Source organism: Crotalus tigris, unplaced genomic scaffold (assembly GCF_016545835.1).
Source record: "Crotalus tigris isolate CLP2741 ecotype Arizona unplaced genomic scaffold, ASM1654583v1 scf7180000017939.2460400, whole genome shotgun sequence".
In the NCBI taxonomy this organism is placed as follows: Eukaryota; Metazoa; Chordata; class Lepidosauria; order Squamata; family Viperidae; genus Crotalus; species Crotalus tigris.
Window position 1 is genome coordinate 2031695 of NW_024096731.1, and position 14468 is coordinate 2046162.

The window sequence follows — 14468 nt, forward strand, 5'->3', positions numbered from 1 at the left end:
GGAGCGGCGATGCCATGGTAACTTTCTCTTGATCTTCGGCCCTGCTAGGGCAATAATGGTTGCGGGCGCAAGAGGCAGGGACGGAGGGGCTGCTGCTGGCAGGGGTGTGAGGGGCAGCGGTGGCCGGCTGCCCCCCATGCTGTGGGAGCCGTGGTGCCTCCTCTACATGGGGCTGCGCAAGGTGGGCAGTGGTGCTGGCGGGGTGGCTGCAGGCGGGATGTGTCGATGGCGGGCTGCCCCCCGGAGCCGGCACAGCTGGTGCTTTGGGAGCCATGGGGCCCGCTCTACATGGCGGGGCAGCAGTGCTGGCGGGGCGGTTATGGGCGGGGGCGCAGGATGTAAGCATAATTACAATATAAAATGTTATTGTTACAAATGTTTTTATTATGCATTTATCATTTTATAGTGTATTCTGTATTATTGTTGCAATTAATAAAATGTTTCTTTTATTTACAATATTTTTTTCTTCAATTTATTTCATTGTAAAAAAGTTGGTCACCTTAAAAACAATTCCCTATCATCGCCAAGAAAATGAAATTAACATGCCATCCGGAACAAAAGTTGATTCACAGGACATTTTACTTTTTAGTGTTTTTTTTTAAAGCAGTCATGCCAGTTGCCTCTTGTTTTTTCATGTCACCAGTGAACAAGTGCATTTTTAGTTCTGCAAACAAACATTTATTCAATCAAGTTGCCATATATGGACAGTCATATCAGATTTTTTAAAAAATCCTATACAAAGTATCTCTTTGGTTACTGGTAACAACCAAGCAGATCTCTTTCCCCCCCTATTTTTCTGCTTTTTTGCATGGAATGCTACAACCCTTTTCTTTCAATCCCATCTATTTCTTGTTAGCAGAGAGAAACTGGTAATTTGGAAGTCCTTAAATCACCTCTGGTCTCAGGTCACTGGTCAAGAATCAATATGGCCAAACAAGGGCAACCCCTATGGACTGAGATGTGTGACTACGGCAAGAGATACACCATACAGTATTATTAATTTATTGTGTTATTTATTTATTAAATTTATATGCTGACATCTCACTATCAAGCAACTTTGGGCAGCTCGCAATATCATGAGGGGCAGACAGTTTCATGCTGCAGGACAAGTCATGAGCATCTATCTGTGGACAATGGTAGAAAGCCATAAGGCTTGTTGAGTGGTCTGAGAATGTTCCACCTACCCAACTCCACCCAGATAGTGAAAAGCCCAGCTAGAAGTTTTAAATTAAATATTGTGACCATGACCATAGTTTCCTGTCCATGGCAGCTCCATCATAGATGAGTCTCACTGAAACAAGTTCAAAGGGATGGGATGGTTGTCAGGCAAAAGGCAAAAACAAAAGAGACAGTTGCACAGTGTCAAACTGCTCACCTGATGCCCTAGGACATCAGTTTATGGAAGAACTGATGATACAAGCTGCTATGTAAGACAAGGAAGGACCGAAGTTCCTTGAACATCAGTTGGGCTGAGTGTGGGAAGATATAAACAGGAAAAAGAAAATTGTTGACTGAGAATAATGAAGAATAAGCACAATGGGAAGTTTTGCAAGCGATTCACAAGACATTTAAAATGCACGTGTAATACGTGGGATCAAAGTAATATATATTAAGTATGCTTTTCCTGAAAAAGGAAAACAATGTGTGAAAAACTTTGGAAGAAAAAGGAAAAACGATAGACATTCAATCAGAAATTTCTTTCAGTCTAGACTTCTACAGCTGAAAATTATCCCTTCCCTGGAAGATGCTCTTTAGCAGCCCTCCTTAGAGTTTAGGAACTTGATCTGGATTAGCCTGCAATGTCTACCCATTCCTACAAAATAAAGATGGCCAGATATTCAGTCCACCAATTTCCCAAGTCTGCTAGTTTCCCAAGTCTGATAGGAGAAGCTGAAGTCTTCTACCTGAACTTGCATTTCATACCAGATCCTAATTCTTGGTTTCCATCAATACCACCAAGTTAGGTATCCTGAAAGCAGTTCTGAATGCAAAAAGACCAGATAATTGAAGAATCTGAAATAAGCCCATCATGTCCTCTTTACTAGAAAATGAATAGGATTGAATTTATTTATCAATGCTTCCTCCTTTTCTCCCTCAGCTTTCTTCAAATAGCATGGACAGCAACTACTGACAATCTGGAAGGCATGTAGGGAGAAAGCTGAGCAAATGAGAGGAAATTGCATCTGGGGTAATTACCGATTGCATTAAGGCTATCAAATCTGACATAAGGCAGGGTGCCCTGTCCTTTAATAGCTGTAAGAAACATTCAGCAGATCTGGATGTCAATTCTTTTTTCTGTTGTTGTTTTGGATCTGGTGTTCTTCCAGTATCCTGAATTGTAGTCTTTCCTCTGAGAAATTTCACATGTGGAGCCGGTATTAAAAGCACAGAACCAGGTCCATCCAGACCGGATAGATCTTCCTATATATTTTGGTGTTGAAAGTGAGGCACAGTTGTAACCTATGAATTAGTCCTATGAGCAACACTTAGAGCTCACAACTGATAGAACTGGTTTAAAGGGATGGGTAATTCTGGAAAAAATACCATACAGATGTATTCTTCAAATGTTTAAGGAAGCAACAGACCATTATTATTATTTTAATGTTGATGATGGAAAAGATGTTTCTCAGGACAAACAATGATAATTGTTAGTCATTTTCTTTTTACATTTTATATTTCAGTAGTACGAGAGTAAAAAGAGCTTTTTAAAAATGTATAGGCCTACTTATTGATGTGCTTGAGCAGGCTCATATTTATTTATTTAATTTTATTTATATGCCACCCAATCCCAAAGGACTCAGGGCGGAGTACAAAATTAAAACAATCATCTAACAATAAAACAATAAAATAATACAATCATACCGCGAGTCCGATCATATCCCGCCCCCCCCCGGGGACATCAGCCCCAGGCCTGCCGGAACAGGAGAGTTTTAACGGCTTTCTTAAAGGCCGGCAGGGTGGGAGTAGTTCGAACCTCGGGGGGAAGTTGATTCCACCAGGTCGGAGCCACCACAGAAAAGGCCCTTCCCCGAGGGCCCGCCAGCCGACATTGTCTGGCCGACGGGACCTGAAGGAGGCCCAATCTATGGGACCTCACCAGTCTCTGGGAACTGTGCGGCAGTATGCGGTCCTGTAAGTTTATGAGGTTGATTATTAGATTTTTCTGGAATTTTAAGAGAACCGAACTATGTTGCTTAGCGCACTGATTATCTGTGTTTGGCAGCTAGTGACACTGTATGGTGGTGGCAATGAAAGTAAGCAGAACTAATTGTGAGACATTTAATACACTCCTGGCTGTATCTATTAATCCTGGCCCCCTGATTAATCAAGTAAAGCTTTAGTTTATTTATCAGTAGTTAAGGAAATGGACTCACTAATGAGACGGTGATAGAAGCATTGGAAACAAGCTGGTAGATCCAATTCGCTGAAAATATTGTGACATTTACAGGATTATAAATTTGCTTTGAAAATTGAAGCCAACACAGAGGTAAGCCACAAAGAATATTTCATCGAGTTAATGCCTTCCTTGACAAAAACATAACTTTGATCAATATCTCTTGAAATAAAACTATTGTTATATTGTTCATCATTCTTCAGCCAAAGCACTCTTAGTGGTTAGGGTAAATGAGGGAGATGTTCAACTGATTACAGCAGCAAATAAAGATCAATCTGCCTTCTTGGCTTACCTTAATTGCCTTTATTTCATCATAAAGCAATGTTTGTGCAGTTGAGGAACTTGCATAAAGATGGATAGGGATCCATCTTAGTTCAAACTCTACTCAAATCCCTCACTATCTCTTAGTTTATTCTTCCTTAAAAGTCTCATGATGAAATGAAGTAGGGTTATCAGTTCACTAATCTTCCAGGTAAAAGCATGGGAAGGAAGGAAGGAAGGAAGGGAGGGAGGGAGGGAAGGAGGGAAGGAAGGAAGGAAGGAAGGAAGGAAGGAAGGAAAAGAGTTTGTATAGCAGTTCTTCTATTTTCTGGGAAATAGAAAGCCACTTTGATGGATAAAGTTTTATTCAACAATTTGTGTGTGTTTATGTTTGTGTATATATTTTATAGATAGAATCACCATAGTACCCAAGTTCGAGAAACTTGAACTCAAATACTAATTTGGCTGCATTCACTACGTAACAAGGAGCATAAGGATTCTCTTTTGCAGTTTGATTCTAACTTACTTCAGATAGATAGAAACCAAGTTCCTTCATTGGGACCCACTTCTCTATCAGTAAATTTAAAATAACGCTACTATCAGGAGTACCAACTGATAGCCTATAGAAGAAATTCCAGATGTTGTTTCTAAACATCATTATTTGATACTCTTATTTAAGAAGAGATATACCTGCAGTTTCATCTTTAATTAAACAAATAGCTTTATTTTATAATCCTTTAAGAATTCTGAAAAAAATGGAGAGCTGTTGGCAAACTGCCTAGTAAGAGTCATTTCAGGAAACACTCACACTCCTTAGTACCCAGTCAATGACCCTATAATTAGTCCTTGAGCCACATACACCTTTCTTTTCTTGCGCAAAGCACCAGCTAGTGTAGTCTTAAAATTATAAACTCATAAGAGTGTCCTAACAATGAGGACAATTAACCAGTGGAACAGCTTGCCCTTAGAAATCGTGGGTGCTCCATCACTGGAGGTTTTTAAGAAGAGACTGGACACTCACTTGTCTGAGATGGTATAGGTTCTCCTTCTTGAGCAAGGGGCTGGACTAGAAGACCTCCAAGATCCCTTCCAGCTCTATTCTATTCTAAGAGTGATATAGAACAATCAGCCAATGTGACAGAATGAACCATATCTTGTGGGCATGAAATGGACTTCAACAAATGTCTATAGGAATAAATGGACTTCAAATGTCTATAGGAATAAAATGGATATCAATAACCAATGAGAAATAGCAAGAAAGTGGGAAGAGGAGAATATTTAAATTGGTAAGTCATTATATGATTGGACCCAACCTATAAACCTATCCTCTTTCTAGGATGCATTATTTCACCCTAGAGGTAACAGAAATAAGGTTTCCTTCTTATAATTTTAGGGAGTGGCAGAAGAGTATTAAAGGTGATCCCCAGATTATTTGGAGCCTAAGTAATTTTGACTGCTAACCACCAACCCACTGTACTGTAACCAGAAGCATACTAGCAACCAATACAGATATTGCAGAATACAGAATAACAGAATTGGAAGTGACCTTGGAGATCTTCTAGTCCAACCCTTTGCTCAAGCAGGACACCCCATATCATTCCAGGCAAATCACTGTCCAATCTCTTCTTAAAAACTTGCGTGATGGAGCACCCGCAACTTCCAGAGGACAACCGTTTCACTGATTGTTCTCACTGACAGGAGATTTCTCCTTAATTCTAAGTTGGATCTCTCTTTGTTAAACTTCTATCCATTACTTCTTATCTTGCCCTCAGTTGGAGAATAGGTTGACCCCCCCCCCACTTCCTTTCTGAGACAACCCTTCAAATATTGGAAGATTGCTATCATGTCACTCTTAATCCTTCTCTTCGTTAGACTAGACATTCTCAGTTCCAACAACTGTTCACTCAACCTATATGTAGGTTGCATATACCGGTAGTATGGTTCAAAGATCTAGTACAGTGGTTCTCAACCTGTGGGTTGGGACCCCATTTGGGGTCGAACGACCATTTCACAGGGGTCGCCAAACAATGCAGTCCACCATTTTTTCCCCTTTTCCTTAGCTGTGCTACTCCCTTTTATTCTATTGGCTTTTGAAAGCCAATAGAATAGACTCTCTTGAATAGAGTCTAATTCTATTGGCTTTCAAAAGCCAATAGGAATTGTCCAGGCTGTCTCTGCCCTGCTGAGCCCGCCAAAAGTCCCATTCTGCAAACGGTGCTGCACCAGTTGAGTAGTTCTCGACTTACGACCGGTTGAGTAGTCCTCGACTTATGACCAGTTGGGGGGTCACGGCATTAAAAAGGTTGAGAACCACTGATCTAGTACAAGGGTCCCCAACCCTCAGTCCATGGACCAGTACTAGGCTGCAGCATGCCAGCAACCAGGCTACACAAACAAGCAAGCCTCCTCCATGGAATGCAGGCAGCACACAAAACCATGAACTTTCCAGTCTGTGGAAAAACCTTTCTCCACGGAACCGGGCCCTGGTGCCCAAAAGGTTGGGGACCTCTGGTCTAGCAGCATCAGCTTCCTTGAATATTATCAAAAAACCAAAGACCTCAGAAATCTTAGTTTAATCATGTTGTTTTAGGACTCAAGCAGGAAAAGAGCCATTGGTGCTTCATTGCCTGGTTTACAGTAGCAGGTATGGACGGCTTACTGAGAACTGAATCTATACATGTGGGTGGGATGAGAGTCACAGGACTGTGGTAAGCCAAACAACAGTATATGTGTGTTTTGTGCTGCATATTATTTCAATGCAGCTAATATAATTTCTGAGTTATGATTTGTGGCTTAGCATGAAGACAGAGCTCAGCCAAGAGTGGCTATGGAAGAAAATTGTGGTTCAGCAAATTGTAGCTCAGCACGGATGTCTGAATTCAGTCACTGGGGAACTTGTATTTGTGAAAGGCAAACTGTGATAGCTTTTCAACTCATTGTTTGTTGCCGCAGTCCCCGAGAGAGGAAGGTACATCCGCAAACGGAAAGGACTTAAGCTTCTGGGGATCATCTGTGCCAAGGGGGAAGGGCAACCTTGCTTATCTGCATTCCTGATTTAGAGAGATTCAGATTTCTTCAGCACCATAGGGTTATATTACAGGAGTCATTAGGCCAACGGGGTATTATCATTATATTCCAGAGTGCTAAATGGGCTCCCTTCTATAAGAAAATAATCCCACACCCTTTCTCATCACCGCTCATCACAAATCCAGCAACATTTATTCTTCCCATCATTATGACCGAGAACACGGCCAGAACAATCATGATCAAATTATCTCTTTTTTAATGTCAAATTACTAGGATTCGGGAAGTGGAGACATGCTGCTTCTTGAGAAAGAAACTATGCTTAACTCTGTTCCTTTCTCTTTGATAACATAATGACATAGACTCAGAAGAGGAAAAAAAGCTCTTGCAATAACACTTTATAGTCATGGCAGAGAAACGTTGGTTTCTGCATGCCAAGTTGCTGGTGTAGAAATAAATTGAGGGGGGAAAGGGAGAAGGGGCCGAGAGAAAATTTATGAACATTTAGAATTTAGCTTAAATTCACATTGGCAGTGTTACAAAACCAAAACTATGCTCTTCCTAACCCCAGCTTTGTATGTGTGACACAGTGGTCCAATGGCTGCTTACATACCTCCCTCCCTAACATCCCTAATGAAATAAAAGGCAGGATATTAAATCCGGCTCTTACTAAACATCTGAACAAAAAAAAAAAAAAAGCAGTGGCTGATCTATGCTACTTTAAGAAAGGATAATCACAGCTTTTAAATATTTGATGTTATGATTCCCAGTTGGCAGACTGACACAACAAAGTACAGTACCGTATGGTCAACTCTGCACATGGATTTCTATTCTGGCAAAGTGCAATATTGGAGGTCAGAAAGTGAAGTTTCAAAAAAAAGGGGGGCAAAATTCATTTTTGATCAGAGGATCCAAAGGGAGATTGAGATTGGTACAATTTCATTTAATCTCCACCTCAAAATTAAGTTTATTGGCCTTCTGTTTATCAATGCACTCTAAGAAACAGATCATAATTAATCCATCCAAAAAAAATGGAGACAGAAATCAAAAAAATTAAAACCCCTGATTTCTGCAGTTTGGGGCTGAGAAATCTTTTAGGAAACTCTGGCAAAACGTTGCTGCCAACCAAGATAGAAGGCCTGGGATTTTATCTATTCAACATTATATGTTAATTGTACTAATCTTAGGACTCAGGGAAGTTGTACAACAAAAGAGAAATAAGACAAAAACAAACATCGTAAAGCAACATCAAACAATTATGTAAATATAAGAATGGGCACCCTCAGCAGATAACAGGAGCCAAAGCTGGTGGGATAATTTTAATGATCTTCTCGACTACCAGAACAGAAGGAATTATTCAAGCTTTGGGGGATAAAATGCTTCCTAATACAGAAGTTTATACAGTAAAGTCCTGCTGCCTTGTTCAGATGCTTTGGTTTTCAAAAGGAGGAGGGACCCGCAGCTGATTCTCTCGAACCAGAACTTAACTTTGGCAAGGAATATATTCAATTTATGTCCCACATTCATTCAGCTCAGGGTGGTATACTCCCCCCCCCAAAAAACCCCAGTCCAAAATAGGATAGAGAGAAACGAACTGGGCCAAGATCACCCAGTGAGCTTCTGTGGCTAAGGGAGACCTAAAAACCTGGATTCCCTACTCCAACTCTAACATCTCAAGCACTGTACAGTATCATCTTGGCTGTCAATGGGAAGATTGAAGTTAAACTGATTTGGGGAAGCTAGGCAGAGGTAAAAGAAGGCTTACATGAACCAATGATCTGATATACTGTATTTACCTCTTCAAAAAAAAAAACTTCATAGGGAATGAGATCCGACCATCAGGGTTTATACGAAGTGGATTTAATACCCATTCAAAGGTAGGCAAACTGCAAGGTCTTCCCAAACTCTAAGTTTGAGTAGAGAGAGGCATGTCACATCACCCGAGCCTACTTCCTCTGAAAGAAGGGAGCCCATTTGGAAGTTTACCCATCCTTCCATCTAGAAGGGAACCTCCGGGACTCACTTGTCCATAGAAACTGAGCCACACGCACATCGCCAAGTCCCTCAACCGCAACCCTTGTAGTGGGATCGATTGTCCTCGCAAAAAGGGGGTGAAACTATGGACCTCATCTGACCTAATACCCCCCCTCCCAAAAAAACCCCACCCCTGCCTATGTGGAAGACCCAGGCGTCGGTTGTCTGAAATTGTTATCAGCAAGTGTATGCGCTAATAGCATTTTAGCGTTACTTATCTGAGGAAAGGGGACCTGCTTCCAGTTAAGGCAGGATGATGCCGGACTGCAAAACTTTGAGCAGAACACAGTATTGTTTCATTGAGGGACGAAGCAAGAAACGAAGACTGAGTGGGTGGGTGGGAGGAGAGAGAGAGAGACCTTGCCACCTTCCTTCGGCTCTTTTTACCAAACTTGACCTCCAGACCCAGAGAGCACCTCTGCCCACTCAGCGGGGGCCAGAAGCGGAGCGAGCAGCGACAAGGAGCCGCCAGAAGTTAAAAAACAAAAACAAACAAACAAAAAAAAACCGCTGCGCGCGGCGCTCACCTCTCCTTCGGGAGACCGAGAGATGCCCTCCCGCCGCCGCTTCTCCCTTTTGCAGTAAATAGGCAGCGGATCGAGTTTCAATCCTGGGCACTTTTACCTTGGTTTAAGCCCCCTTCAGAGCGAAATTTCCTTCGGACCCTGCAAATTCAAGCTCAAGCTGCGAGGCGCGTCGGACCCAGCGCGCTTACCTGCCAGCGAACTTTTTTTCTTCTTGCGCGCTCGCCAAATCGAGCGGGAATTACGGTACCCGAGATGTCCTTTTCTGCTTTCGCAGCGGTGGTGCGAGTGGAGCCTCTGCCTCGCCAACAGCAGCAGCAGCAGCAGCAGGTGCCGGCCGCGCTCTGAAAGAGGCGGTGTTAATTCTAGAATAACCCCGCCCCTTGCTTTGCCTTGCCGGAGCCTCTGGCTACCGCCCCCCCTCCTCCCCAGTTGCTTTTTCGACCGTGTTGAGGTTCATCGGCAAAAGGCGGGGCTTGGACGCAACCTTAGCTGAAAGCCACGCCCCATATACTTCGAAGCTCCGCCCTAACGCCATGTGTGGTATAACGACGCGGCGGTGTTTTCGGCAAACGTCACGAGGAGCTGTCGGGTGATTCGGTTGAGAAATTTAAGTTTGCCTTTCTTGACGGAGTAATACGAAAGCGCTTCGTGATGGAGCCAGTTCGACATATTAGAGCAGTAACTTACGGGTTTTTTAAAAAATGACCCAAGGACGAAATCATCAAATGATTTTTCGTCCTATGGAATTATTAATTTATATGATTAGAATTCGTGAAGTTATTCTCCCAATGTTCCTTACAATAGTCAGTAGAACAGCATGTCCCTGCAATGTAAAAACCTTAATTATGACACAGATATGGATAAGAAAACATCAAAAGAGCATAGGTTATTGCAAAAAGGCGATTCTACAGTTAAAGTAAAATTTAGTTGAGCAACCTGGGCTGCTTGTAGCTCTGTTTTTGTTGCAACTACTAAGGGTAGCCTCCTATTACTAGTATGCTCCAGATCGACTGAGGCTACACCTCTGAACTCTTTGATATCCATGACTGGATCTGTCTTTTTCAACCTTAAGATGTGTGGCTGAGGAATTCTGGGAGTTGTAGTCCATACATCCTAAAATTGCCAAGGTTGAAAAACATTGAACTACTAGATTATAGATGACAGCTTTGATTTAGGATGCATAGAGCTAGTATATAGAAATTTGAACTATCACTAAATAAAACAAAGCAAGACAGAGAACTCTGTCTCTTGGATGCTATCAAGTGGCTATCAGAATTATTACAGCCCAGATCTTGTAGCCCTAGGCTACGGGTAGGCAACCTGAGCCTCTCCCTTTCCCCTCAGCATGGCTGGCTCAGGAATTCTGGGAGTTGAAGTCCACGAGTCATAAAAGAGCCAAGGTTGCCTACCCCTGCCCTAGGCATTTGATGCAACACCAACATGTTCTGAAGGACAGGAAGGAGAGGGGAGGATGTTTATGTAGTCTATAAGCATTCCATCCATCTCCAGGTTACCAGTTCGTTTAAAGGTCTACTTTGTTAGTGTTCCTCAGAACTCTTATCTTCTATTTCTGTTGCATATTAATCTGCTTTCCAAGTCAATGATCCTAGAAAGCCAGGGAGATAATCATGACAGAAATATGCAAGAACTGTTACCTAGGCAAACAGATTGAAACATTCCTTAAGTCCCAGAAAGCAAGATAGCATTTGGTAGAGACTCAGGCAAACGCCTCCCAGATTCTCCGAGGTACAATAGGGGAGGCACATTCCCAGCAGGCTTGCAAGATTTTGTTAGTATAGCCTATTTCAATAAAGTGTCATTTTGGACTTCTCGTAGAGTTGTTTTTCTGGTCAGGTTTACCTACTGGCCCTGACAACAGGAGATCTTTCCTGGATGCTTCACTCGTATTTTTTTTTTTTTTTTTTTGGTTTGTTTGCTTTACCATTTTGTAGGAAGTCAGCCACCCCCCCCCACCAGAGAATGAAATATTTTGGGGAATATTAAAAAAAGCAGGATAGAATATTTCCCCAAAGGAAAAATGGAGAAAAATCTTAACAAAGGCCGAAAGCAGCCCCCGTCTTTCTTAATAGCCTCAAGTTTTTAGAGATAGGTATTTTGCATCTATTAAGAAAGACTGGGCCAATTAATCTTTAAGCAATATGCCTTCAGCCCCCACAGCTGATGGGATTAATTCCAAGGACAGGACATGGCCTTTAGAACATAATCTTGCTGACTTTGGAAGGATGGAAGGCTGAATCAATCATGAATCCCGTTAGCATCAAACCAGCCTATAGGCAGAGTTTGCCTGCAATACTGCATTCAACCCACCAACAGAACAATGATTTAGGAATGTGTGAAATATTCTGTGTATAGGGCCATTTCATGTATGGAAGAGTTGGCCTGGGTAATCCATGTCTCAATCCAACCATACTTAATTTGTCTGGGCATAGTGCTGAGGCATAATGTGTTGTCTCAACAGTAGCATTTTCGAATAGGGACAACATTAAAAAAGATAAGGAGATCTCCAGTAGTACAGATTGAGAAAGTAAAACAAGAAAGAAGCTGGAACAGATGGAAGAGGTGGTTGGTGTGCCATGCTTGAACTCAACTTTTCCAGTGAGGTGGGCCTGGAGTATTTTTTTTTAAAAAAAGTTTACAGATACTTTAGAAACTGCTGGTTTTAGTGAAATTTTATCTCCTGTTTACCGCGATCATTCTTGATGTAGCTGTATGAAATGCTGTTCTTCTTTTTAAAAATGTATATTACTTTTTAATGTTGTTTTGGTGGGAATTTTTATTCTACATTGTATTCACATTAGTATATTCTTAATACATGTTTATACTCATTGCCCTCAAGAGTACAGCTGATGTGGTCTTTAAAAATGTTATTAATAAAGAAATTCCAAGAATTCTGAACTATTTGATAAAATGATATAACATGTGCAGGCATGAGATTGAGAAAGATTGTCTCATAGTCTTGAGTAACTAAGGATGTTGCCCTGAAGGTATTAGTAGGGAACAGACCCCATAAACAAAGAGGAACTTTATTTTAAAGAAAATATGCATAAAATTGTAGTCTGCACATCACATTCACATTCATAGAATTTCCCTAGGCTTGGATGAGAAACTGCTAATGCTCATGAGTAGAAATTTCTTTACTTTCATACGGATTCCAAAATGCTAGGTGAGCATCAGCCCTGAGCCACAGGACCAATCATAGAATTTTAAGGAATCATTTTATCACCAAATTCAATCCCATGTTTGATGCAGAAATCCAAATTCAAGTTTCCTTGACAGGCAGCAGATTTGTTCAGCTTCTTCTAAATACTGTGTATGTAGCACAGAGGAACTAATCACTCATCCCTTTCTGAGTAATTCGTTCCTTTATGAAACTTTTGTTGTTGTTAGGAAGTTTTTCATAATTTTCAAACAGAATTTGCCATCCTATAACTTTGAGGCCATTATTCTGTATCGTCCACTCAGAAATAATAGAAAACAGATGGTTAACATATTCTTTTGGTACTTTGTTGTTATTAGTTGTGAAGTCATGTCCGACCCATCACAACCCCATAGACAACATTCCTCCAGGTCTTCCTGTCCTCTACCATCTTCTGGAGTCCATTTAAGCTCATGCCTACTGCTTCAGTGACTCCATCCAGCCACCTCATTCTCTGTCGTCCCCTTCTTCTGTTGCCTCAATCTTCCCAGCATTAGGCCCTTTTCCAGTGAGTCCTTCCTTCTCATTAGGTGGCCAAAGTATTTGAGTTTCAACTTCAGGATCTGGCCTTCTAAAGAGCAGTCGGGATTGATCTCTTCTAGGACTGACCAGTTTGAACGCCTTGCAGTCCAAGGGACTCGCAGGAGTCTTCTCCAGCACCATAGCTCAGCTTTCTTATGGTCCAACTTTCACATTGCAAATACATTGCAAATTTCACAACACATACATTGCAAATTTCGGTACTGAAAACATGCTAATATATCTTTGCCATGCTTTTCTCAGGGCTACCTATTCAGTCCCCTCACTTCTCATAAGATTTAGTTTTCAGTGTTGTGAACAACACAGCTTGCGTTTCTCCAGTGCCTGATTTATAGAGACATTCATACTAGCCTCATCTCATCTTTACTGCACAAATACCCAGGGTGCACAGGACAATTTTACATTTCTGTTCTGTTTTCAGATAATGACCGATTCTCCCAGGAGTTTGAGAAGTGCTGAGAGTGAGTTGGATGGCCATGTAAATGATCATAAATATTAATCAGATCTATAAGCTAGATTTAATTAGCACCTAGTTCACCATATTAGAGTGCTTTGTAACTTGCCATGGTCTTACACACACTAATTTTTCATGCACCCCTTTACTTTATTGTTAGAAGGTTGCAAAAGATGATCACATGACCCTAGGACACTGCAACCATCATAAATACATGCCAGTTGCCAAGTGCCCACAGTTTTGGTCATGTGACCAAGGGGATGGTGTAAGTGTGAAAACTAGTCATGTTACTTTGTTCAGTGCCGCTGTAACTTCAAACAGTCACTAAACAAATGGCTATAAGTCAAGGACTACAGTACTTCTACATTTGTCATTTTCACTGTAACCACTATGCTGTTTCACCTTTTATGGTGAAAACATCTGAAGAAGCCTTTTCTTATTGTTTTTAGCATTCTTCACCAATTTCAATTTATTCTGAGGTTTCATTTTCCTAAAATATTTCTTCCAAAATGAGTACTTGTAATTGCATTTCTTTAGTCACTTGCCCTCATCCATTTTCTTATTTATTGCAATTATTAAAGTATTCAGCGATAAAGAAGGAGCTGTGGTGGCACAGTGGTTAGAATGCAATATTGCAGACTAACTCTGGTCACAGCTAGGAGTTCGATTCCCACCGGCTCAAGGTCGACTCAGCCTTCCATCCTTCCGAGGTTGGTAAATGAAGACCCAGATTGTTGGGGTAATATGCTAACACTGTAAATTGCTCAGAACAGGCTGTAAAGCACTATGGAGCGGTATATAAGTCTAAGTGTTAAGTCCTATTCAATACGTTCTTTTTAGGAACTCCTTGGAATCATTTACCCATTACTTTCCCCTACATTAGGTCCCTACTTATAATTGTTCAGCTTATTAAAACTGCCTTCTTGAACTCCAAGGTACTTACAGTTTTAATTTCCATTAATACCAAGAATTCCAGCATTGCACAATAACTTTCTGCCCATGTCCCCATTACTTCCA

General features: G+C 41.3%; 1 protein-coding gene across 3 annotated transcripts in view; it reads right to left on the reverse strand.

Moving 5' to 3' along the window:
* FRMPD1 (FERM and PDZ domain containing 1) overlaps positions 1 to 9618 on the reverse strand; it is an 83856-nt gene extending 74238 nt beyond the window's left edge. Inside the window, exon 1 of one of the 3 annotated variants that reach the window (XM_039344836.1) lies at positions 9429 to 9618. The gene's annotated coding sequence lies outside the window, so the exon portion shown is untranslated. Of the gene's footprint in view, positions 1 to 9240; positions 9392 to 9428 lie in introns of those variants that run through there. The other 2 variants (XM_039344834.1, XM_039344835.1) reach the window with 2 other exon arrangements.
* Positions 9619 to 14468: the final 4850 nt, after the last annotated feature.